The sequence below is a fragment of the Alosa alosa genome, chromosome 20, assembly GCF_017589495.1.
Source record: "Alosa alosa isolate M-15738 ecotype Scorff River chromosome 20, AALO_Geno_1.1, whole genome shotgun sequence".
NCBI lineage: Eukaryota > Metazoa > Chordata > Actinopteri > Clupeiformes > Clupeidae > Alosa > Alosa alosa.
The window spans coordinates 22893302-22917398 of NC_063208.1; the positions used below are offsets into that span (position 1 = coordinate 22893302).

General features: G+C 47.5%; 1 protein-coding gene across 3 annotated transcripts in view; it reads right to left on the reverse strand.

Moving 5' to 3' along the window:
* Positions 1–24097, reverse strand: part of ptk2aa (protein tyrosine kinase 2aa) — an 89871-nt gene that overhangs the window by 58465 nt on the left and 7309 nt on the right. Inside the window, exons 1-2 of one of the 3 annotated variants that reach the window (XM_048230001.1) lie at positions 13787–14151; positions 5961–5987 (exon numbers count right to left, since the gene is read on the reverse strand). The exons of 1 other annotated variant lie outside the window; for it this stretch is intronic. The gene's annotated coding sequence lies outside the window, so the exon portion shown is untranslated. Of the gene's footprint in view, positions 1–5960; positions 5988–13786; positions 14152–24097 lie in introns of those variants that run through there. One more of the 3 variants, XM_048230008.1, reaches the window with a different exon arrangement.

The following is a 24097-nucleotide window of genomic DNA, read 5'->3' on the forward strand; positions in this document are numbered from 1 at the left end:
GGCAGGATATCCAGTGTCCGCCAAAATAAAAGCCCCAATCAATAGCGCTCTATTTCAGGGTCAATTACAATTGATTGGTGGTACCAGCCAATGTTCCCACGAATGGCCAGCTCTGACTTCCTCTACCCTGTCGCAGCCATCCTGCACGTCCAGTGGTGAGCTCACTCACCACTGCAACATGACCACCTGCGTTTCACTTCACCAGGGGCCCAAACAAGCCCAGTCCCATATGACATGGATTAATCCTGAAACATGGGTTAAGTGGTTTTGGGAATGTATTGAATCTATGTATACAATATAAATGTGTGTGTTTGTGTGTGTGTGTGTGCATGTGCTGTTGTGGTGGTTGTGTTCTTTGTTCTCTAGCTGCCTTGTAAGTGGTCAGAGCAGATGCAAACCTAAAAGGTGTGTTTGTGTGTGTGTCTGCTACATGAAAAGGCTATTTGTTCAGTCATGTTGAAAGGTATCAGAGCTAATGGATGGGCTATACCAATGTGTACTTGAGTGTGTGTGCAAAAGAAAGATATAAAGAGAGCTACTGTGTTGTCTTTCAAAAAAACCTCCATCCTTCGTAGTGTCAATTTGCAGTAGTTCTATAATTATGTTTATGAACTGTTATGTGCATGTGCATTTGAGGGCTCTTTTTCTCTCCTGTTCCAGTGTTGAGTGGTATAAGAGCAGATGATGGCTAGGCTGCATCTGTGTGTCTGTCTGTGTCTGTGTGTGTGTGTGTGTGTGTGTCTGTCTGCCTGTGTGTGTGCGTGCGTGTGCGTGTGCGTCTGTGTGTGTGGCGAGGGGACACACAGTCAGAGGGACAGCTTGCACCATAAAGCCAATCATGGCTTTATCACCAGGGGATCTCTCTCCAGCTTACCACGAACTCAGTGAAATCCACAGAGGCAAACTGAAACATCCATTTGAAGTAAATCCCTGGAAGTCAGCGATAACATTAGGGCCTCACCACACCCTCCCCCACCCCCCGTCTATTAAATGAGAGCAATTCCTAGAAGGGAAATGCCACTCTGATAGCATCCTCCACTTGCCCAAGTCAAACGAAACACACACACACACACACAAATACACACAATTAAAAGGCCTTATTAAAAACACGCTTAAGGGGCCGTGTGAGGAATAACAGTCTCTACTCTTCCTCTCAGCAGTTTTCCATTCATGATATTATTTCTTGTCCTTTGCCCCACAGATTCTTTCCTTGTCTCCTTCAATTTCTTCATTTTCATAGGAAATCAAAAACGGTTCAAATGTGCGATTATGGAAAGGAAAAATGGGCTTTATGGATAAAAGGAAATCAGGGTTGACTGGTCTGGCAGTTTGGATTATGAAGCATCACACATCCTTTAGATGTTTGTGAACGTGTGTGTGTGTGTGTGTGTGGGAGATAAAATAAGTGTGTGTGTGAGAGAGTGGGCAAGAGACAAGTCCATGAAGCCACTTCAGCCATTGTCTACTTGCATCTTTTTCTCTTCCATTCTCTCTCTCACACACACACACACACACACACACACACACACACACACACACACACAGACACACCGGTGGAGGGGACTGCAGCACAGCCGGCTGCCCTAATGGCCATTCATGTGGGCTCTAGCAGAGGGCCGTGTGGCGCTGGCTCAGACAAAGGGTGGCTCTGGGTGCAGACCCCAGGGGAGGGAGAGGTGCTCTTCCCATACAAACCCCTCACATCCGGCCCACTGTTCCACCGTTCACCCCCAACACACACACACACACACACACACACACAAACACACAATTCAAAACACAAAAGGACCTTTTTACACACCCAGCCCATTTACATGGCGCAAGGGGGTTCCGCTCGCACTGCCGCACTTGTGTGTCTCCAAACACAGTAGACGACAGATTGGCAGACACACACACACTCATGACGGTATGATTTAGTGAAGCGTGGAGTCAATAATTAAAAGAGGCGACAGCTAGAGTACAGACAGCCTGTCCTCGTAGAGAGAGAAAGAAAAAGAAAGAAAGAAAGAAAGAAAGAAAGAAAAGAAAGAAATAGAGAGGGAGAGATGGGAGAGGGAGAGACTCACACAAAGAGGGTGTAAAAGCTCCACAACCAGGCCTGCACCTCGGGGGAAATAAACACGCCTTCCCTACCCCAGCAAACAAACCCAGGCCATATGGTGGATGTTCCCCAGCATCAGAGACCCTCTGATTGCCTGCCTGAGAGCTGCTGGCTTTGTCCCTTCTAAATGAGGGACTCGGAGACGAGTCACAGTTCTCCCTGCCGTTTGGAGATAAACTCTGGTGCGGTGTGTGTCCTATGGGACTGACCGCCACCTGACACTGCCAGTAAACACACAGACGGGCCACGACACACAACTCCCCCCCCCCCCTCTCACACCTGGGGGGCATTTCTGAGATAAAACGCTCTCATCCTCATCATCATCATCATCATCCTCCTCCTCATCATCATCGTCTGCTGGATCTCCTGCTTTGCTATGTCAGCTGTTGTTCCACTGACCTATTCTGTCTGGGACAAATGCATTAGCACCATCCCTACGTTCCTTTGTTTTTTACGAGCTCACGGAGCGGCCCAATGTCAAGATCAAGGAGGGGTCAAGTGCGGGATACGACCTGCTCCTGGGATTAGTAAGTCACACGCAGACAAGGGATGATAGAATTATGGAGCACTATGATCATGGGCTCTGTGGCTTCTCTCTCTCACCACCCCCGTCCACCCTCTCTCTCTGGTGAGAAGTTCAGGAGTGACCTATGGGGTTAATCTACAGAAGTGATGAGCGCTGCTGAAGCTATATGACATCTAATGCGGATTTAACCTGATATCTGCTTGACTGTTAGTATCAGGGGTTACTCATGGATCACCCTCAGACATAAGAGTGATTATAAATGAAGATTTGACTGGAAGACATGATGTTCCACCATGACCAAGGGTCAGACTCAATTGTTATTGCTGACAATGCACACAAGAGTATATTTCTGTAACTTAAATCCATGCCTCCACACCGATCCTCTCACCCCCACACACGGCCAGTTGATTAAATCACAGAACCCAGTGCAGAGGCACTAGAATGCACAAATATTAATATCATATTATCCCCTTTTGAATATGATGCATTTATGTACATGTAAAATGAGACGCATTGCCTAGAAACTCAGTTAACAAGCTCCCTGTGGTTCCACCATGAGCAGCATATCAATCTGTATCTCTGTCTGGCTATCCACGGAGACATGGAGCCAGATCCCGGCACAGGCTTGCCTCACTGGTCTCCAGACGGGGACCCCCGTAACAGTACCACCCTCCACGGAGATCTAAACTCGCCCGCCATTGGGGTCCCCCAACGCTCGCCTGAAATCACCCGGCCGTGGCGTGCTGGCCTCCCAGATAAAAGAGCAGGGCCAGGAGCAGAGATGGAGGGGGACTAATGGGTGTGTGTGTGTGGGGGGGAGGGGGGGTTACTGATTTAGCCTTCCTTGATCTTAATAAATCATTTACATAACAGCGCGCTGTATCGTTTGAAATCCTAATTAGGAGCCCGGTGCTAATGACCGCTATTTATCCGGGAGCGAGGGAGAGCGCGGCAGAGATTAACATGAGCGGCGGCGAGTGCCTTCTTCAAATCACTGGCGGCTAAGGCCCCTCAGAGAAGATGGGAGGGGGAAAAAAGGGGGGGTTTACAACTATCTGATCTTCAAAGAGAGCGAGGGTGTGGTGGGGAGGAGGGCGGGATGGCGGGCGGTGCGGATCGGGGTTTAGCTAAAGGTGAAGTGAATATTCAATGTGCCCGGTGAAACACGCTGACGCACACACAAATACGCACTCAACGACATTACATATCCGCAAGGTACGGGAAGAGGCTGCGTGTGTGTGTGTGTATGTGTGTGCGTGCCCCTGTGAATGTCTATTGGAGTGTCATATTTCAATGAAGCCACACAGTGTGTGTGTGGGGGGGGTGAGGGGGTATGAGGGGACATGAGGGGACAGATTCCTCTATGTGGCTTTAAATCACCACTACTGTTAAAAGTAATGGCCGTACCGGGAAGTTGAGGCGGTTGAGGAAGGTGGCTGCGAAGGTTGAGGGAGGGCAGGACTCGTTTAACGAGTTCGAGACACTTAATTACTCTTCATTACAGTGGCAGCAGGGCTCAGCGAGGAGAGGGAGGGGACAGAGGGAAGGCATCCATGTGCAAGGAAAGGACAAGGGCTGCTGGGCACTCAGCCGGCTAGCGCGACCTTGTTTAGGTCCTCGAGTCTCGGTGACATTCACACACATGCACCCACGCACACAGGCACAGACACACACACACACACACACACACACACACATACATGTACACGGTGCTCTTGCAGGAGCCAATCATGAGAGTGAAGTCAGGGTCACAAAAGTTATCAAGGCCATTTGGGGCGAAAAAAGCAGACAACTTTACATTAGCCTGATGTGCCTTGAACAAGAGCTGGTTCTTATGAGCTCCACATGAACAGCCCAGTGAGTGGACACTGTGAGGTTTTATTGAAGATTCTTTGGGAAAAACGCATGCATCTAAAACTCAACATAAACTGTGTCGCTTTGTAATAAGCTGCTGACACAGCCTGCCTTTCGACATGAATACAAAGAGACTTCCAAATTTGGCCAAATTTCTGCGAAACCATAACATCGTTAAAGTAAATTATTTTTCCCCTCGTCACAAATAAAATTACGGTTCATGAACCACTATTTCCATCCTGTAAGGGACAAAACAGGGAGAGCTTACATCTCTAAACATTTTTGATGGTAGGCTTGAAATAAACATGCTATGATCGCATGACAGCACTTCATTGGTCTGACAGGCAATGGCTGAGGAGACTTGGGTCTGACATGAGGCGCAGAGTTCACATTAAATGTTAAACGCTGCACACAACCACACTGACTCACCAAAGCATTTCCCTTCATAGGCAACATTTGCGCTCTGATCCTGCCACAAACATCATGTCTGCTCTGCATGACAAATTCAAACTGGTAACACACACACACACACACACACACACACACACACACACTTCCCTATCTATGAGAAAAGCAATCTTTGTGTAATGACCTTCATCATATTATCCATATGAATATGACTACAGATGAGCAGAGATACACTTTCACCTTACTGATAATGTGGTACCTGCAATATTGCCACAGACAAACAAAAAAAGTGGAGAGCCACTTCATCAGCACGGAAATTGATTCGGAGGGAATCAGAGGCCAGAGACGCTCATTTTGACACCCCAGCGTCTGCGGTTCCGCGACAGCCGTCTCCGTCAAAACAAGCCATCTGCCATAAATATTAATGAGGCCGGCCTGCGTCACGTACCGCTCAGCATGTTAGCAGGGAAGAGAAGAGAAGAGAAGAGAAGAGAAGAGAAGAGAAGAGAAGAGAAGAGAAGAGAAGAGAAGAGAAGAGAAGAGAAGAGAAGAGAAGAGAAGAGAAGAGAAGAGAAGAGAAGAGAAGAGAAGAGAAGAGAAGAGAAGAGAAGAGAAGAGAAGAGAAGAGAAGAGAAGAGAAGAGAAGAGAAGGGAAGGGAAGGGAAGGGAAGAGAAGAGAAGGGAAGGAATCCGTTTCCTCGAAGAGGCTCTCGATGGCTTCTCTTCACTCAGCCATGGTGCTCAGGGATTGGAGATTTCCTCCAGTGCAGTGAAGAGATACATTTTATGAGTGTGTGTGTGTGTGTGTCATGGGATTAACACTCATACTGTTGGCAAGACTAGCTGAAATTCTTTATGGCCTCAATATGTTGGGAATGATGAGCACACGCTCTGGGTAAGCGTTACTGTGATTTACTGCTTCTCTTACCATCACCCCTCCCATAAGCGAGCTGTGTGTGTAGTGTCTGCCTATGAGAGAGATGCTAACATGCTAACATGTTTTGGTCTGTGAAATAGGTGGAGCATGGGAACATATGGGCCCGCCAGTTGGCGAGAGGACGGTTCACTCACCTGTATAGTAGGAAATGCGTGAAATATCTGTGGGAGAGGAAGAGAAGAGAGAAAGAAGAAAGGGAGAGAGGGGGAGGGGAGGAAAAGAGAGAGAGAGAGGAAAAAAACAGGTCAGTTTGTCATTTCAGCACATTCGATTGAGCACATTTGCAGCATGTGGTTTTGTGGGTCAGTGGTAATCCTTGAGGGAGTGCCCGGAGGCTGCCCACGCTCAGGGAAGGGGCGCCCCCTGGCTGTGAGAGCTGGCACTTGGCACCTGGCACTCAGGCTGGCATCAGAATGCCCAGCGATGATGACAAAATGCAGAGAGACAGCACAGGGGGAGGGGGAGTTCAGTGGCATTTAGATCAGAGATGATGTGATTTGAAGTAGAAAAGAAGGGAAAGAGTGAATAAGAGAAAGAAAGAGAGAAAGAAAGAAAGAAAGAAAAAATAAAAGAAAGAAAGAAAGAAAGAGAGAGAAAAAGAAAGAGAGAGTGTGAAAGGGAAAAAAGGGGGGTAGGAAGAGAGATGGTCCCTGCCATAGGTAGACTGGATAGAACCAGTTTCATAATGGGTTTCAGACAAGAGCTTGAGAAATATGCACACTGGAAGTGATTACATACACTGAGTTGTGCACATGAGAAGGAAATGAGAAACTGGGCATTGCCATACGTCTGTGTGAACACCGTGAAGACAGATCCATACATTCCCCCCTGAACAACACACAGGCTACTAATCACACACAAGCATGGCCACTGGGAATAAGCCTGCCCACACCTATACAGAACTCTCTTACGTATGAAATCAGGCCTTGTGTCCACTCCAGTAAGACCAGGAACACCAATGTAAATGAAATTGGGGCAACGAGACCCATCGGAGTATGATTCCGGGGAGATGGGTGTCGGGTGAGCGGAATGTGAAATTGAGGTCAAATTTCCGCACCATATGATGGGGAGTCATAATGAGGTCATTTTCATTCCACTGCCTCCGAGCAAAACAGACCTCTTATTGTTTATCTGCATCATTTCAACACAAACACCCCTAAAGCACACCTACACACCTACCTACACACACACACAAGTAAACAAACAAACAGACATGACGACGGATGCTAAAGAGGACAGCCACTGAGGGTCCCATGGTGTGGACGTGTCAAAAAATTTTTTTGCAGTTAGAGTAGTAGACCCTCACTGTTGCACGCAAACACACACACACACACACACACACACACACACACACACACACCCTCTGTTGCATTCTGTTGAGTGCAAACAAGCCTTGCGAGAGCTAGCATCTGTTCTCGCTCACCTCGCTACGTGCCTGAATGGGGCAGTCCCAGATGGGCTGAACAAGCCAAGAATTAAAACACACACACACACACAAAACAAAACACACACACGCACACACACACACACACACACACAAGACAAAAAACAATGCTGTTGCGATCTGTGCCGACTTTATTAAATAACGCTCACAGCTGGGCCGGCTGCTCATTGTCCAGCCTCGGAGATTGAGGCCTAATGGTTTAATTAAAGTGACATGGCTGACACAGGTCTGTGACCCCTCTCGTCGACATAAAGCCACCAGCACAGCTAGAACCAAAACCAAAACCAAAACCAAACACATGGCTGCCCCCCCCCCCTTCCCCAGTCCCAACAGAGCACCGCTCTAGCCTCCGCTCACTGCTACGCCCCTCCGAGTTTGCCCCCCGTCATAAGCTATTGTGTGCTAAGCCACCTCGGTAATCAATACATTTGAGTGGGGTTGGTTGAATCTACATGAGAATGCTGGTGAGAGGCGTGTGTGCATGTGTGTGGTGGGGGTGGTGCTACAATTGACTGCCTGTCCATGGTTTAAGGGATTAAGACTGGCTAACTGGCTCACTGGTTGTGCATCCATCAACACAGGCTGTCTTTAATGGACTTCTGTCACTGATGGTGTTTCTTCTGTGCATATGCCCACTGCTGCAGGAAAGATCAGAGAGGCAGGTGTTTAATATTCTAATCATCACAGCCATGTCCACACTACGCTCCCAACACTTTATGTTGGTCACACAACGTTCACTGCATGACTTTCCATTTTCACATCTCCCGTCTTCCGATGATCTCTCTCTCCTTCTCTCTCTCTCTCTCTGTCATTTACCCATCCATCCATCCATCCATCCATCCATCATCCCAGACATCCATCCATTTCCTGTCCTTTCCTCCATTTCTGACTCAGCCCTCCACTCACTTTTCCTTTCATCCACTTCCCCTCTGCCTTTGCTTCCTTTCCCCCCTCTTCCTCCTTCTCTCTCTTTTCTCTTTCCTTAGGGCGTTAGCCCTGCAGGCTCCCCTTGGGAGACATGAGGGCCTGGTCTCTGTGGTCTGCTGGCTCTAACACACCACACCAGAGCCCTGGGCCAGCCCTGTTGGCTGTTGCTGCCGCCGCCGCCGCCGCTGCCTCTGAGGCGTCGCGTCTCCTGCCATCCACTGCGCCGCTCCCGCACTGCGCTCTGGCCCACCCACCCCAACCCACTCTTCCCTCACCCAACCCAACCCCAACCCCAACCCCAACCCCAGCCCAGCACAGCCCAGCCCAGCCCAGCCTTGCACTCTGCCCCACAAAGCCTCCTGTCTGTCAGGCCTGGCTGGGGCCCAAACACCTGCTCCTCAAGCTGTCTCTCTTCCCCCCGCCCCCCCCACACACACACACACACAGAGAGAGAGAAAGAGAGACCGCAAACACATACACACTCACTCACTGAAGATATATGGCTGAAGAGGTGATACATTATCCAAGTGGACTGGAGGAAGTGAGAAACCCATAGCTAAATGAAAAGTGTGGCCACAGTGTCGTATTTTTTTATCTGGATATCCACACGGGGACAGGGAGGCGCCATGCATTACCCACAAAGGCTGCTACCGCATCCAGACCTTTTGTCTCGTCACTTATCGTCCAGGCCTGTCCTTAGAGGACCTCTTTTTTTCCTTTTTTTGTCTTGTATTCCTATGCTGAATATCAGAGCACGTTTTGTGTGTGTGTGTGTGTGTGCATGTGCGTGCGTGCGTGTGTGTGTGTGCGCGTGCGTGGGGTTAATGTGGATATCTACTGTGCACATCAAGGGCAAGCAGGCCATGAACACAGTTCACATTTCAAGGCTCGCACTGCAGTCAGAAGAGGCGAACTGCAGAATGCAAAATTCAGAATGTAGAATGAGGACTGTAGAGTACTGAATGGACCATTCTAAAATATAGTGAGTCTAAAATGTTAAATGTAGAGAGGTTCCATAGCTTCTCCGTCCCTCAGACGGACCCTCCAGTCGGCTCTCACTGGACACCTGTGTCCCCCCTGACCCCTAGCCCTGGAACTGCTGAGACGCCTGCTTCTAAAAGCAGAGTGCTGAGCATTTGGGGGTCTGGCTCACAAGGACAGAGGCAGGTGTGTGTGTGTGTGTGTGTGTGTGTGTGTGTGTGTGTGTGTGTGTGTGTGTGTTTGGGTGTGTGTGTGGTAAGAGGGGGTCAACTGGTTTGAGGCTGTGAGGTAACTAAGTGTGCACTGAGTGTGTCTGTGACTGAGTGTAGCTGGATGGGAAAGTAGACCAACTTGCTCAAGAATGTGTGCGCTTGTGTGTGCAAAACGTCCACACACTTGACACCTGTCTTCCAAAACCACAGATCTAGTGTTCGGGTGTTTTTGTGCGTCTCTGAGTGTTAATGAGAACTTGCCGGCAAAAGCAGTCTATTCAATAAGAAAGAAATACATCCAACTCCAAATCAGCAGATTAAAGCATTTAAAAACACATGCTAAAGTGGACGTAAAATGTGAGAGAGGTACCTAATGGGCCTTGCTTTCACTGGCCCGCCATTATATACAGAACCATTACTGCATTACTGCCCTTCACAGTTGAGCAGATCCATTACCTGGGTCTCTTGGTTACCCCCATAATTATTAAGGATTGTCCACACAGCCTGATGGCAGATGTAGTGAACACACACACACACACACACACACACACACACACACACACACACACACACACACACACACACACACACACACACACACACACACACACACACACACGCCTTAAAATAGCCAGACTCAGGTCTTTTCCAATATCGCAATTTTGGGGCCGTGGTTTCGGATTCACGTTCTGGAGACACACTGGGAGCTTTTGTTTTGCCGGGAAGGCCCGACGTCTTCGGCTGTGTTTGGAGAGCAGCATGTGTGCGCTCACGGTTCACACACACACACACACACACACAATTACAGAGCAGGGTAATTGCAGAGCAGATGAGATGACTGGAAGGGAAGAGCTTTGTGAGGGCGACCTCTCTGGAATTTAGCGCTCACCCTCACACTCACAAATGGGCTCCCGCATTTCCCCGTCATCTCTCCCTTCTCTCCCCTTCAGTAACTCCTACTTTTCTCCCCCTCCCATACGTCCAGTCTTCAAGCCATCTCTGCTTGTGTGCTTCTTCAGTCAGCGCTCCTCTGTGGCGGTCCAGCCAGTCTTGCTCGCCAGCACTAGTCTATCTCTCTGGCTCCTAATCAGTCGGTGCTGGGGACGGGCCCGGGCCGGGCCGAGGCCAGCCGCCGGTGTTCCGCGTACAGTATAAATAACCTGCTCATCAGAAGACCAAACACTCCTGCAGCCCTCGCACCGCAGCAGAGGTCAGCAGTGCCTCGTGCTCGCTGGCTGGCTCAAACACACGCACATGAAAAACCCAATGACCCGCTGGCCCTGCACAGTAACAAAGAGTCACACTGAGTGACCGGAGATGGTTTTTCACAAGAATGTATGTGAATTGAAAGCACACATACACACACACACACACACACACACACAAACGCTAGAGCAATAATCCTCCAGGCTCCTTGCTGTCTGCCAGCCCTGAGCTCCACCTTTATCCAGGACTGACCTGATTGAACCTAATTTATGCCCCAGCGCTGAGCCCTCTCTCTGGCACTCACTGAACAGGAGACCCCTGACCACTGCCTGCCCGCCTTACTGGACGGCTCTTGCTCCATTCCAGGGACCCTGAGCCCCACTTTAAGAGGAGAGGCCTCTATCTGGAATGCAGCCATGATTACCCATGATGCTTTTTTCCTCCCTAATACTGTGTGTGTATGTGTGTGTGTGTGTGTGTGTGTGTGTGTGTGTGTGTGTGTGTTCACAAACACAGACAGAGAACAATCGGAGAGGACTGCCAGATGCTGACAAAGCAGGGGTGCCTCCCTCCTCCTCACAAGGTTACCCCAAACGCAGAGGGAAAACAAATTAAAAAGTAAACAACCAAGGGGGCTGGGGGGGGGTTGGCCACCGGCTTGAGAACGTGCCGGAAGAATACAGCCAGCGCTGCCCAAGCACAGTCCGCCACAGCGGTCAGAGAGTGTAGAGAGGTCAGGGGGGATTAGAGCAATTTAGCACTCATGAAAAATTAAGTTAGTGCACACTGCAGCGACAGGACGAGTCTGCAGCTCAGGAAGTATCATCATGGCACAAAGAAGAGAGCTTGTATTTAATATAATGGTGTCATATAAGAGCTAAGAGCTTTGTGTGTGTGTGTGTGTGTGTGTGTCAATCGTTTCCAGTGAGCTCATTGTTTGACCGTGGTCAGGGGGAAGACAGCTACTCTTATGAGCACTTACACTTATGGTCACTTGTAACAGTGTCCATTTGTGGCACGGTACATGAGTATCTTAAGTGCTCCGAGAGAACAGAACTGTGCCAAATCTGCTCTGCATTTTGGAAGGTATCAGAAATAATTGAGGAGGAATTGCACACAGTACTACTGGGCCTGCAGCCAATCTCCAGAGATCAATGAGGCGTGAAACGTTTGAAAAAAAAAGGAGCCTTAAAAGAGCTCTCCTTTAATGTTTACTGTATGGTCCAGCCCAAGGTCCTATGTACATATCAAATAATAGCTCTATTTTTATAAAACCCCACCTTAAATAAAAAATAAAAATAAAACAAGACAAAAAAAAAAAAAAAAAGGAGTGAGTCGGACCCCTGGTGCGGCTGCTAGATCAGCTGTGAACTGTAGTTAATGGGCATTGGCTCGCCCTCCCTCCAAGGCCCTTCTGGATGCTATCTCTCCCCCCTCAGGACAGTGGAGTTCAGTGGAGCGTGGCTCATACAAGGGCCCAGGGCCAGCAGTCAGGACCCCCTTCTGGGCCTTCCACACCTGCCAAAATGGCTACATTCAATCAGGCATTCATTGGCCCGCCACCCCACCACCATCCAAAACACACACCCCGGACATATGTGGAAAACATAAACAGACATCTACTACAACAGTGACACAAAAAAATCAACAAACATACAGTACATAGTACTAGATGGGACCGCTGGGCAGTTAATACATGTATCAAGGTCACATGCATGCATGAACACATCAACTGTATAGCACGCATATCTACAATGGCCTTGCGTGCATTCTCAACACTATTTCTCTCTCGCTCTCTCACACTCACACACACATTCCCCAACAGAATGGTACATGTGTCGTAAACCAGTGAGGAGAGGCCATCAATATTTTCCAATATCCATAATGAGTAAAATGCATTACGAATGGACAACAGTTGTCAGTGGGGCAGACTGTGAAACACCTACCAGATGGAGCATTACCTCACCGCAATCCATCTTCTAAGAGCAGCGACCAACATGTCTCAACACTAGCACCCAAAAAAAAAATGTGGACGTGCTAATAGGGTCACGACTCACCACAGACCATTCACCTAGTTAGGGCAGTGTGTCGGAGACACTTGGGGGTTGGGGGGTTCCGGAGGCAGGCAAGTGTTGCTTGCTTAGTGAATATTCCTCATCAATATTTCAGGGTGGGCGGAAATGATAAAACAACATTAAATATTTAGAGCGGAATGACACAGGCTAGGAGGAGCATCATCATCTCGTGTGCACGTTCAAAACACAGATGCCATCAGGCGTCGTGCACTACCTACCAACACACACGCACATGATTTTCCTCTCATGCACGCACACACACACATGCCAACACACACACACACACACACACAAACCCTGTCTCCCTCCCTCTCTCTCTCATACACACACATGAACCCCCATACATGTGCACTTACACACTCCACAAAATTTCACGCATATCAACACAGCAATTAATCACACTGACACGTCTGTATTCATACCACACGCTCGTTAAGTGAGAAAGCACTCCAACCCCATCCTCCCTCTCTCTCTCCCTCCCTTCCTCACTCCAGGTCAACAACAGGGCCCCGATACCCTCACATCCGAGGGAAATCCAAACACTAATACAGCCCCAAGTGGATGCTGTGAGCAAAGCGTGCTAATTCTACTCCGGGATGTTGCTACACTCAGTTCAAGGAGAATCACAATCGCCGGAAGAGCTGATCACACAGTTTTATCTCCTCTCCTGCAAAGGGACGTGGGTGTGCAACACAAACGATAAAAATAAAAATGCAACCCTCAGTTGAATAATCTACTGAATTGATTATTGGGCTTATTGTTATTTGTTATATTGCTTCTTTTTAAAATGTAATTGTACTGTCACATGGCTGAAATCAATGAGACCCTAAAATAAAATGTCTAATCCAATTATTGCCCATTCAACCACTTTAGCTCAGAGTGCACTGCAGTGGTGCAAAGAGAGGCAATTTCATATTGGTTACATCGGTGTGGGGGGGTAGTTGCAGAAAAGTGCCACAGCAATCTAACTCACTCTCTCACACAAATACAAATACAAATACAGACATATACATACACAGGAGGAGCCCTCTCAAGAGGATCCCTCACACGCACCCAAATACACACATTCACCTGAAAACAGTCATGGCAGATGGGGGGAGAGCAGCTTAGCTTACCGTGGTATAGTCCTTCCATGAAAGAGCCAGCCAGTGAGCGAGAGAGACAGAGACAGAGACAGAGAGAGAGAGAGAGAGAGAGAGCCAGAGAGAGCCGTGCTCCGGGGGTCTGAGCGAGTGCACTGTGATATTATCCCACAGATCTGTTCCTGAGTACACAAAGAGCCGTGAGTGGATCTCCCATGCGCCGAGCTGCCCTCTCTTTCTCACCAGCTTCAACCACGCTAATAACAAGTCAGTCCTGCCATGGAGGACAGCCTTTCCCGGTCTCCCGCAGATGGAAATCTCGGCGTGTACGCGAGAGCGAGTGTGGAGTGTGTGTGTGTGTGTGTGTGTGTGTGTGTGTGTGAGACTGTGTGTGAGGGTGAGTGAGCGTGCGCGCGAGAGTACGCACACGGCAAACCGACAGCCTTCAAATGAGAAAGGAGGGGGAGGAGGAAACAAGAGGAAAGGGGGGGGGGCAAGAGAGAGGGCGGGAGAGAGGGACGGGAAAGGGGGGAGGAGGGGGGCTTTTGTCTCTGATTTGGAGCCTGGGGGAAGAGGGAAGAGAGAAAGAGAAAAGAGAGAGAGAGAGAGAGAGAGAGAGAGAGAGAGAGGAAGGAAGAGAAGGAACCAAAGGGAAAAGGAAGGAAGAGAGTAAGAGGGAGAGAGAGAGAGAGAGAGAGAGAAGGAAAAGCAAGAGACTGATAAGAAACTGAGCAAAAGGGAGTCCGAGAGCTTGGGAGTAGGGAGAACCAGACACACACAGATCACGAGAGATAGTGTGTGTGTGAGAGAAAGAGAAAGAGAGAGAGAGACACGAGAGAAAGACAAAAGGTGGGGGAGAATCACATGCCGGACACATAAAAGCCCATCCATCACTGGGTGCCCATTAGCTGTGCTAGCTAGAGAGAGAGAGAAAAAAGAAAGACAGAGAGAGAGAGAGAGAGACAGAGACATCGACAACTATAGCTTCAGCTTCAGAAGCTCAGCTAGCCACTGCTAATGCTGCTACCCCAAACACACCACTAGCAAGGACCTCTACCCCATTGTTTGGATGCCCAAGTTCTTTCTAGTGCCCAACTGCCCACTCCAATAGCAATAAATAAAAAATAAACAAGTAAATAATGAAATAAACAGAGAGGGACTGGAAGGGAATTAAAGGCAGATTAAGGTTGGGGCGGTGGGGGGGATTTGGGGGGGTTCAGATCACTGCAATGTCTGCCATATTTCTGTCCTCGAAATCTAATCTCTTCAAAACGGCCCTTGGCGACTCATCAATCGGGCCCTTGTTTTGAGTGCTGCTGGCAGGAGAGCTGACCTGGTCAGGCTGCACGTGAAGTGGTGGGCAGCCGCGAGCTAGTATCAGAGCCAGGAGTCCAGCGGCATTCCCCATTTACTCCTGGCTGATTGACACGTGGCCTAGTTTTAGGGAAGCCTGGGATTAGACTTAAGAGACACGGAACGAGAGGAGCAGTGAGGAACACACACACACATCAGTGACCAGCGTGGGAGTGTGTGAACACTGCTTCTCCAAACCCACACATTCTAACTGGGTAACAGCTTGAACCTACACTTAGGAAAATGTAGCACTTGTAGAGCTATTGATCTGGGATCTAAAATACCACAAAGATCATCTGTTTCACTGTCGATTTAATGATGTAGGCCAATCCTGACGAAAAAGTAGGTTAGAAGGTTACACTAGAAACTTACACACTACGCTCCGTCGTTCAAAAATCACTGTACGCCTAGATGGATTGAAAATAGACTCTTTTTTTATCTCTCCCTAGGCTGCAAGTCACAGCTGTACTTACAACTCCGCTCCACAGCCCCTGGACAATACAAACAGTCTGACGCGGTGCAAAGGCGTGGAAGAGAGAGAGAGAGAGAAAAAAAGATATTCACCCAGCCTTCTTATCTGCTTTAACCAAGCATGCGGCGTGACAAAAAGATCAGTTCAGGTTCCTCTGAATTGAAATTCCCTTTCCCCCCTATTTGACATGTGGAGAAAGGAGAGCTAATGTTGTGGGTTTTGTTTTTATTCACCAAGAGAAGATTGCCAGTGCTGAATATCCTGCAAACAGGAAGCGCTAAGCTAACATGCTAACATCACAGTACTGCTAATGGCATACGTGACCTCAGCACAGGAACAGGAATGGAACTTCCTCTAGGTCAGGGGTGTCTTCAAGGCCCGAGGGGGAGATCCGACACTCTGTATGAGGAGAAGGAGGAGGAGGAGGAAGAGGAGGAGGAGATCAAAGCAGAACGACGGGAAACGCTTCCCTCCCACTGTTACTCACTCGCTCACCAGCAACGAAAAAAATGGCCCCTGGTGTTCCTGCACGCGAGGCTAGAGCCAAACATAATGACATGGCTTTACATATGCTTCAGTTTAGTGCCAGTCTTGTCATTTTGTGCTGCCTGATTGTTTGCTTTTCAGTATAGGTTAAGTCACTTGCTTTGACAGGTTTAATGCACACTATATGTGCATTGATTCAACAGAATTAGTATCATACACACAGAGAAGACAGGACAAGGAGAAGAAAACCATGATACACTGTACTAAATATTTCCAAGCCTCTTAAAAATGACATGGGGCAAAACATTTGGTTTGAGTCAAGAACAAAAATATCACGGAAGGCGGGTACGATTTCAGAGGAAGCCAAGAAGCATCTGTATTTTTTTTTTTAAAGTATGAAAATAGAAGCTTGAAACATAACCACAACTCTAATGGGTTCTTTCAAAGTGTCTTTGTTCCATTCTCATAATTAATTTATTTAAACATAAAGAAAATTCTCCTCTTGCTGTAGCATTTCAGAATGGTTTACAATTTCCTTCAAGTTTCTAACTCTATCCAACAGACCAGATCATTTTCCATGGTCATACAACTTAAGAACGGTAAGAAAGAATCAAAAGACAGAGACATAACAGTGTCAACTGTGCACTTTGGGCAAACCCCACGGCAACAGTTCTGTAGAAATCCCCAGCCTCATCTAAGACTGGGTACGGCAGAAGGTGTGATTTTAATTACCCTGACACAAGTGTGTTTAAATGGCCGACAGCCAGCAAGCCGATGACGGAGACATAAAATTATACTGGGAAACGCAGGCTTAATCAAATCACTTTTGGGGAGGACAGGTAGGCCCTTGATGAAGTCCCTGCTTACAGTGGGGAAAATGAGGAAGACCACATTTAATGAGTATGAGCTGAGTTGAGAGGAAACTCTTGGATCAAGACGTTCTTGAATGACCTCCAAACAAACCCAGCTTTTAAAAACAAGGGTTGGGAGAGTTCATGCTGCTTCTGATTCTAGGTAATGTTTACTCATTAAGAGTGACTGAGCCATGGAATTGTGCCTCTTTTGAAGTGAAATAGGCATGCTCTTCAATTTCAATATATAACTGGAGTGTGAGACGTATATAATCATCGTTGATTGACTGTGTTTATGGGTAAAACATCCTTCTTCAGAATTACTCTGCTTGCATGTTATAGAATGGAAATGGATTTAAAAATGATGGCAGTGGCTGTAATGAATTGATGGGGAAATGTTTTGCTTATCTAACAACAACAAAAATCACAAGGTACACACCAATAAAACCAATTGCTCACCAATTAAAAACACAGTGTGCTGGCCACAGAGCAATTGTCCAGTGTGGTCCATAAATACTCTGCTAATGTTTTTAGCTTTCCTTTCCTGAGTGCATGGGCCACCATATCTCTTTCTTTATAGGGACAACAAATCAAAGCCTTACCCAAATGATATTTTAAGTTGTATTCATTCACACTCAGGCCCACAGGGAGTCGTCATCTCATTAGTGGACTGGTTGTGTGAAAACACTGAGGGTGCTACAGAAGTGTGCTACACTTTCAGAGGAGAAATATTCATGACATCTCCAGTGGGATTTTCAGTTAACAGCATTCTAAAAACACTGGATGGCTGCCTCCAGCAAATATACAAAGAAGCGTTTTCCCTTTCATCACACTCAAGCGGCGGCTGTGGCACGCTAAATTTGGGCTTCTTTTATCGACCTTGACACCAAAATGCCTCCTGCTGCTGTTTGACTGAGTTGACAAACCTGTAGTGTCAACACACACACACACACACACACACACACACACATGGCTTCAAACAAAATAAATGAGGCTGAGTGCACTCCATCTCTACAGACAAGCAGAGCAAATCTTTCCATACAAGCACACTCCAGAGGACATAAAACTAAACAAGGCCAGTAGGGGTCCACTGCACTGCAGTAGACAAATTTGAGCTTGATTTGGTTTGTTGAAGCTAAGCAGCATGAGACTCCGCTCTCTTGCGTGGGACCAACACGTTGTTCTACTTTTAATGTGTTTATTTGTTACTTGGTTGTTTAGGACTTTTCAATCTCCCACAACAATGCAAAACAAATCTGGGGTTAGTTTAGCCTAGTTTGAATTTGAAAGGCCCATCTGTGGACACGTGCTGCAGCTTCACGTGTAGGTGAGCAGCTCACCTCCAAAAAAGTTGCCTGCCTGCCTTTCAAAAGTCTGAATGGAAGAAAAATGTGCGTCACTCCTTGTGCCAATTTCGTCTGTGAATAAAAGCCTCAGCTCAATTTTGTAGCCAACTTCTCAAGTAGGCCTATCCTTCCCTTGTGAGAACCTAACAATGTTTGTCTAATGGCCCATGATTGTACTTTGCTAATTCTCTTGTCTTTCAGACGTCTGTACAACATCCAGAAGATGAAAAAAAAACAGCTTTCCAGTGCTTCTTGACCTTTCTGCTCATTTGGAAGAGTCAACTGCTCAAGGTTACCCTAGCAGCAACAGGCGGCTCAGCTCCGCTCCTTCTATATAATATTCAAACAGCTTAGCATTCCATTTGCAGGGAGTCCAAGCATTGTGACAGGCAGCGGAACGGAGAATAAAAGCTGCTTAATCACACACTCTGGAGATTAGCAAACACGGCTCCCTCAAGAGAGCACTTTCCTCCTCCGCTACTTTTTTTTCTGCTGCAAAAAACACCTGGCCTTTGGTTCAGCTGCATGGGGCTAACTGCTTTTGTTACGGGCTACATATAGTATATATATATATATATATATATATATATATATATATATATATATATATATATATGGCCAGAAATATCACAGCTATACGGCTTAGGACACAGCGACACGGAGCTGAGAAGGGTAAGTGAGAGAGATGGAACAGGAAGACAGAAAGAGTTAAAATGAGAGTAAGGGGGTATGACAGTGTAGGCAAGCTACCCCTGGATAGAATCCAGGAAGGTTCATGAAGACCTCAGTGTTCCATGGAGGCAGGGCTTGGCGACAGGCTGACAGTGCCCACTAGTGGTGGAGTATTTTCGGGCCTCAATCTCTCCTGGCCGTGAGGCAGGGTACAGTGGCTCTGGTCTGAGGCACGAGACTCAAAACACAGATGCTCAATGACTCGGGCTCTGCTGGCCAAAGCAGCCGAGCTGCCAGTCAGTCACTAAGCAATGAGCCTGTCCAGAGACTCACTAAGACATGAGGATACTGTATCAACAACTCTACAGGCCATATCTGAGCAAGACATGAGGCCCACTAAGAATAGGCCTAGAAAATCTGTAAAACTATTCTCTCTCTCTCTTTCCTTCCTGCTGTATGTTGTGCTACTGATTGATTTAGAGAAGGACTGCAACGGTAAAACTTCAAACAATGAAACTGGGGGATTCTGAAATAAACATATTGTGCCACAATGTCAGTATTCAAAAAAATCATCGCCATCACATCAAACTGCTTCAAATGCCATGCAGTTTTGTTAAACAAATAACAAGACATAAAACAGAATATACCAAAGGAAAAATGAAAAATAGTCCATCAAACTGCAGTTCTTTCAACAATCTTCAAACCCGTATCAGATCATTCTATGAAAGCTCTAGCAAGGCACAAAGGAGCTGTAACCAAAACACTAGCTAGTTCTCCTCCACCCTTGAACATTAATGGTTTCTGCATCTTTGCCATAACTGTAATGGCCATTTTCCATTAAATCTTTTTTCTTCTTTTCTATTTCTTCACAGTCTTCTCTTTCTGAAGTCATCTACCTCCCCAGACCCCATCCCTCCCGTCTCCAAGCGTTAGCTGATATCCAGATCGGGGCGAGCAGAGTTTACATCATCTGATTAGCCTAGCAGACGCCAAACGCTCGCTTCGTTTCAGGCCCCTGGCAGGGCCATGTGTTGAGTAAACTTTCGGCTCGCTCGAGCTAAGATGGAATTCGGTATCCTTAATATCCTTGTATAAATGAACAGTGCAGTGTTTGTTTCCTCTCCAAAAAGTGCCATGTTGAGAGAGAGAGATGGAGATGGAGAGAGAGTGAGGTGAGCAAGTAAGAGGAGAGAGACCCAGGAGACAGAGAGAGAGAGAGAGAGAGAGAGGAGATGGAGAGAGTGAGGTGAGCAAGTAAGAGGAGAGAGACCCAGGAGACAGAGAGAGAGAGAGAGAGTGAGGTGAGCAAGTAAGAGGAGAGAGACCCAGGAGACAGAGAGAGAGAGATGGAGATGCCAGAGTGAGGTGAGCAAGTAAGAGGAGAGAGACCCAGGAGAGAGAGAGAGAGAGAGAGAGAGTGAGTATGTGGGAGTGAGAGAGAGGGGGATAAGCTACCGCCAGCTAGTGCAATGCGGGCTCAGGGAAAAAGGTATTTCTCACTGTACCTCGAGGGCCCTGTGGGGCCTTGGGAGAGGTGGGGGCCGCCTAGTCGGCCACAAGGCCTCCACTGTGCACTGTGGCCCGACAACCGGAGACAGGCGTGTCATTCAGCACACAAACAGCCTCCCAGTGGAGCAGCCCCCACAGTCTACGCACAGACTCCTTCTTTTTCCCCTATGCGCGCTCTCTCTCCTTCTCCCTCTCGCTATCCTCTTCTCTTCTTTTGAGTCATGGAGCGATAACTACTGATAGTGGGTCGCACAGTGTCTTCTCTTGTTTCTCCTCCGTTTTCTGTAGCTCCATGTCTTCCAGTGACTCATGGCTGCGTAATCACACACTTCATCTCCAGACGCTTAACAAGAGCAAGCCCCCACCCCCAACTCCCTACCCTCCGAACCCCTCCCCCGCCCCCACCACCACCACCTTCATCGCCATGGCAATCAGTCCCACGGTGAGTCAAATGACACAGGAGCACTCACAAAACCAAAAGAGATGTTCCAGACCAAATTTAGGCGACTGAAGCAGTAGAGGAGTTGAACCGCGGGGCTTGCTTCTTCCATCCATGCACACTTTGTCATCAAGCGTGTAGATACAGGCCAGAACACGATATGGTGGGAGCAAGACAAAGCTTTTGTTTCCATGGCTAATAATGGGTTGTTTGCTTTCTTTTTGAGGGGGGGAGGACTCTGTGGCTAGGAGACAGTTCCCTGCGGTTATTCGACCAAATTATCTGCCTCAACTCAACAGTCTCCTGGGCCTAGTGACTCACTAGTTTCAGGTATACATGAGAGAGACATATGCAGCCATAACCATGCACATTAGAATACGCATATAGGCACACAAAACACATACACATTTCCATGACGATACAACTGTCCCTCTAAATCACATATGTGAGTACTATATGTACACGTATATCGGACACATATACTGTATCTGACCACAGATGCAAATTAGCTGCATAGCTAACTCTGGTACAGGAGTTGTACTGTTCAGCAAACAGTTATTGTGTGCACATCCCACCTTCTGGCAGGTGCAGGACAAAAGAAAACGTACTCAATTGAAAAAATATAATGTCCGCAACACTGCTTTTGACTCCCATATATTTAATGCACAACAGGCAACGTTTCGACCCTGCTGGGTCTTCTTCAGGCAAAAAATTAAATAGGCAAATAAACTGAGAATTTATACACTCTTAAAACGAATGTGCTGAAAACCTTTTTTTTTTTTTTACACAATATGTGTTGAAAATCTGTGTCTGTGTTTAGATAGGGACAACACATTTGTTTCAAGAGTGTACTAACAAAATGGATACGTCTGCTGTATACACACAAACATATAACATCTATGTGAGCAAACACACACACACACACACACACACACACACACACACACACAGCTAATCAGATGGTCCACAGTAGTAATCTGAGGCACATTGACACACTGCTTCAGAGGTGAGAGCAGGAGCCCACTTTCTTTTGCCAGCAGCGCCGCTATGCTCCTTCACCTTTCCGGCGCCACCGGCGTGGCAGGTGACATGTGTCTGGTGGACGGGGGCAAGGCCCAGCCAGGGGGCTGGCTTAATCACGAAGAAGACAGAGAGCCATCTCAGCCCGTCTGGCCAGAGAAGCAGGCCAGCTCTCCAGTGAGTTAGCCACCGCTCGCCAAACGACTGCGGGGCCAATAAAAACGCTCCCAGGTCCAACAGATTTCTGGAGCAACGGGTTCGGCGGATCCGCCGCACGCTCCCTAGACGGCCACACGATGGGTAAACACAGTCTCTCAAGTCATTTCATTAGCAGAGTAAACACGTCTGTTTAACATCAATTCCACAGCAGGGTAGTGTCTGGCTGGATGGTTCCTGTATAAATGGACGAATTCAATCTAATTCACTGCGCCCCAAGATTGTACTTCTGGGTTGTGGAGCTGCCTGCCACGTCTCAGAAGCAAAACCTCAGCCAGAGACCTTCCTTTTGACCTCTCTCAATCAACCATCATGCCAGATTGCTGCTCCATACAAGTCTGTTTCAGAGGGGTAGGGAGAGTTGGGGGTGGGGGGGTGGAGATGAGGTCACCCCTTTCAGAATGCGTGTACGTGTGTGTGTGAGCAAGTGTGTCGGTGATTGTGTCTTCATGATTAAGTCGGAGCTGTGGTTGGAGTAAGTTGTGTGTGTGTGTGTGTGTGTGTGTGTGTGTGTGTGTGTGTATTTTTCTTTCTGTGTTGTGTATTGATGGCACATTTGAGTGAGTGTGCACACATGGAAGATATGGGAGGTGTGTGTGAGTGTGTGTGGGTGTTTGGGGTGTGGGTGTGGGGGCTTGGCTTGGTTCTCTCTGGCTTTTTTTTAACTGCGCAGCAAGAGCCTGGAGGACAGAGTGTTATGGAGTATGAGGTCACTTCCCCCCATTGTGTGCGTCCCCCTGGGCGGTTCTGAACGTTTACACACACACACACACACACACACCCACATTCCGAAATGCACCGCATTGTGACTGTGGCGTGCAGGAGGGAGAGACACACTATTGCTGCGGTCTGTTTTACAGTGCAAAGCCACAAGTATATTTCCACAGGAGGAGAATGTCCATGTCCACGTCTGTTAAAGTGAGGGGGTCCTGTGTAGGAGCAAACATGTCTACCACATGCACGCCTAGGTTGCACATTTCCACTGCAGCAAAAAACACATTATGCATGTTTAAATGAACTAGCACATGTGAATACTGAACAGTCATGAAGGTGTTGCAGAGCTCGCTGCCCACTCAATCGTACCCCTTTCACTGCACAGTCGCAAAACAGAGACATTAACCTAAAAACATAAACGTTGTGACAGTATTTTAAAAAAATGGCTGTGGCACATACCCGTTTCTCACGTAGCCAAAGAGACTATTAGTATTCACAACTTCACAGGGGCTCCTGAAATAGAGCAGAATTCATGTTTTGGTAATGATTCTCAAGTCCACACAACAGCACGCGCGAGTAGAGAGAGGAAGCGCACCCTCAGACTGTGTGACTCAAAGCTGTTACAACCGGGCCTCTACTGTAAAACCTTCCCTTCCTGTCAGAAGAACTGAAATATGTCCACAACAGAGCCAGTCGACTAATTGGACTGGGAAGGAAAAAGTATCACAAGGCACGGCGATACTTTTACTGTAGTAAAACGGCTATAAAACACTGATGTCAGTTTCTTCAGGATGTTTTGTCGGTGAATCAGTAAACGCATGATGGGACACATTTTTTCCTTCCCTATGTATTGTTGGTGAATCAGTAAGTGCAACACATTCATTCCAGCTGTTTCAAAAGAAAGACCCTTCTCATGTTCACAGTGTGAAGAATCTCCCATTGTCCATTTACAACGTGAATATTGACAAATATGAATCCAGATTACAAGCAAATAAATGAAAATGTAACACCCTTTTTTAAAATTTAACATTCAGTTAACTATACTGCTTTAGGAAAGATAAATGATTTATAATGGAGGTTTATGAACTGCAGTAAGGTGTCGCCTTTCACAAATATCAAGATAGGGCGGAAAAGGCTGTTTAGCTCCTGAAGGGGCAGAGAGGAAGAGAGAGATAGCAGGAGTGCAAAAGGCAGAATGGACAGAGAGAGAGAGATTGAGAGGAAGAAAGAGAAGGTGGGAATGGAGGGAGGGAGAGAGAGAGAGAG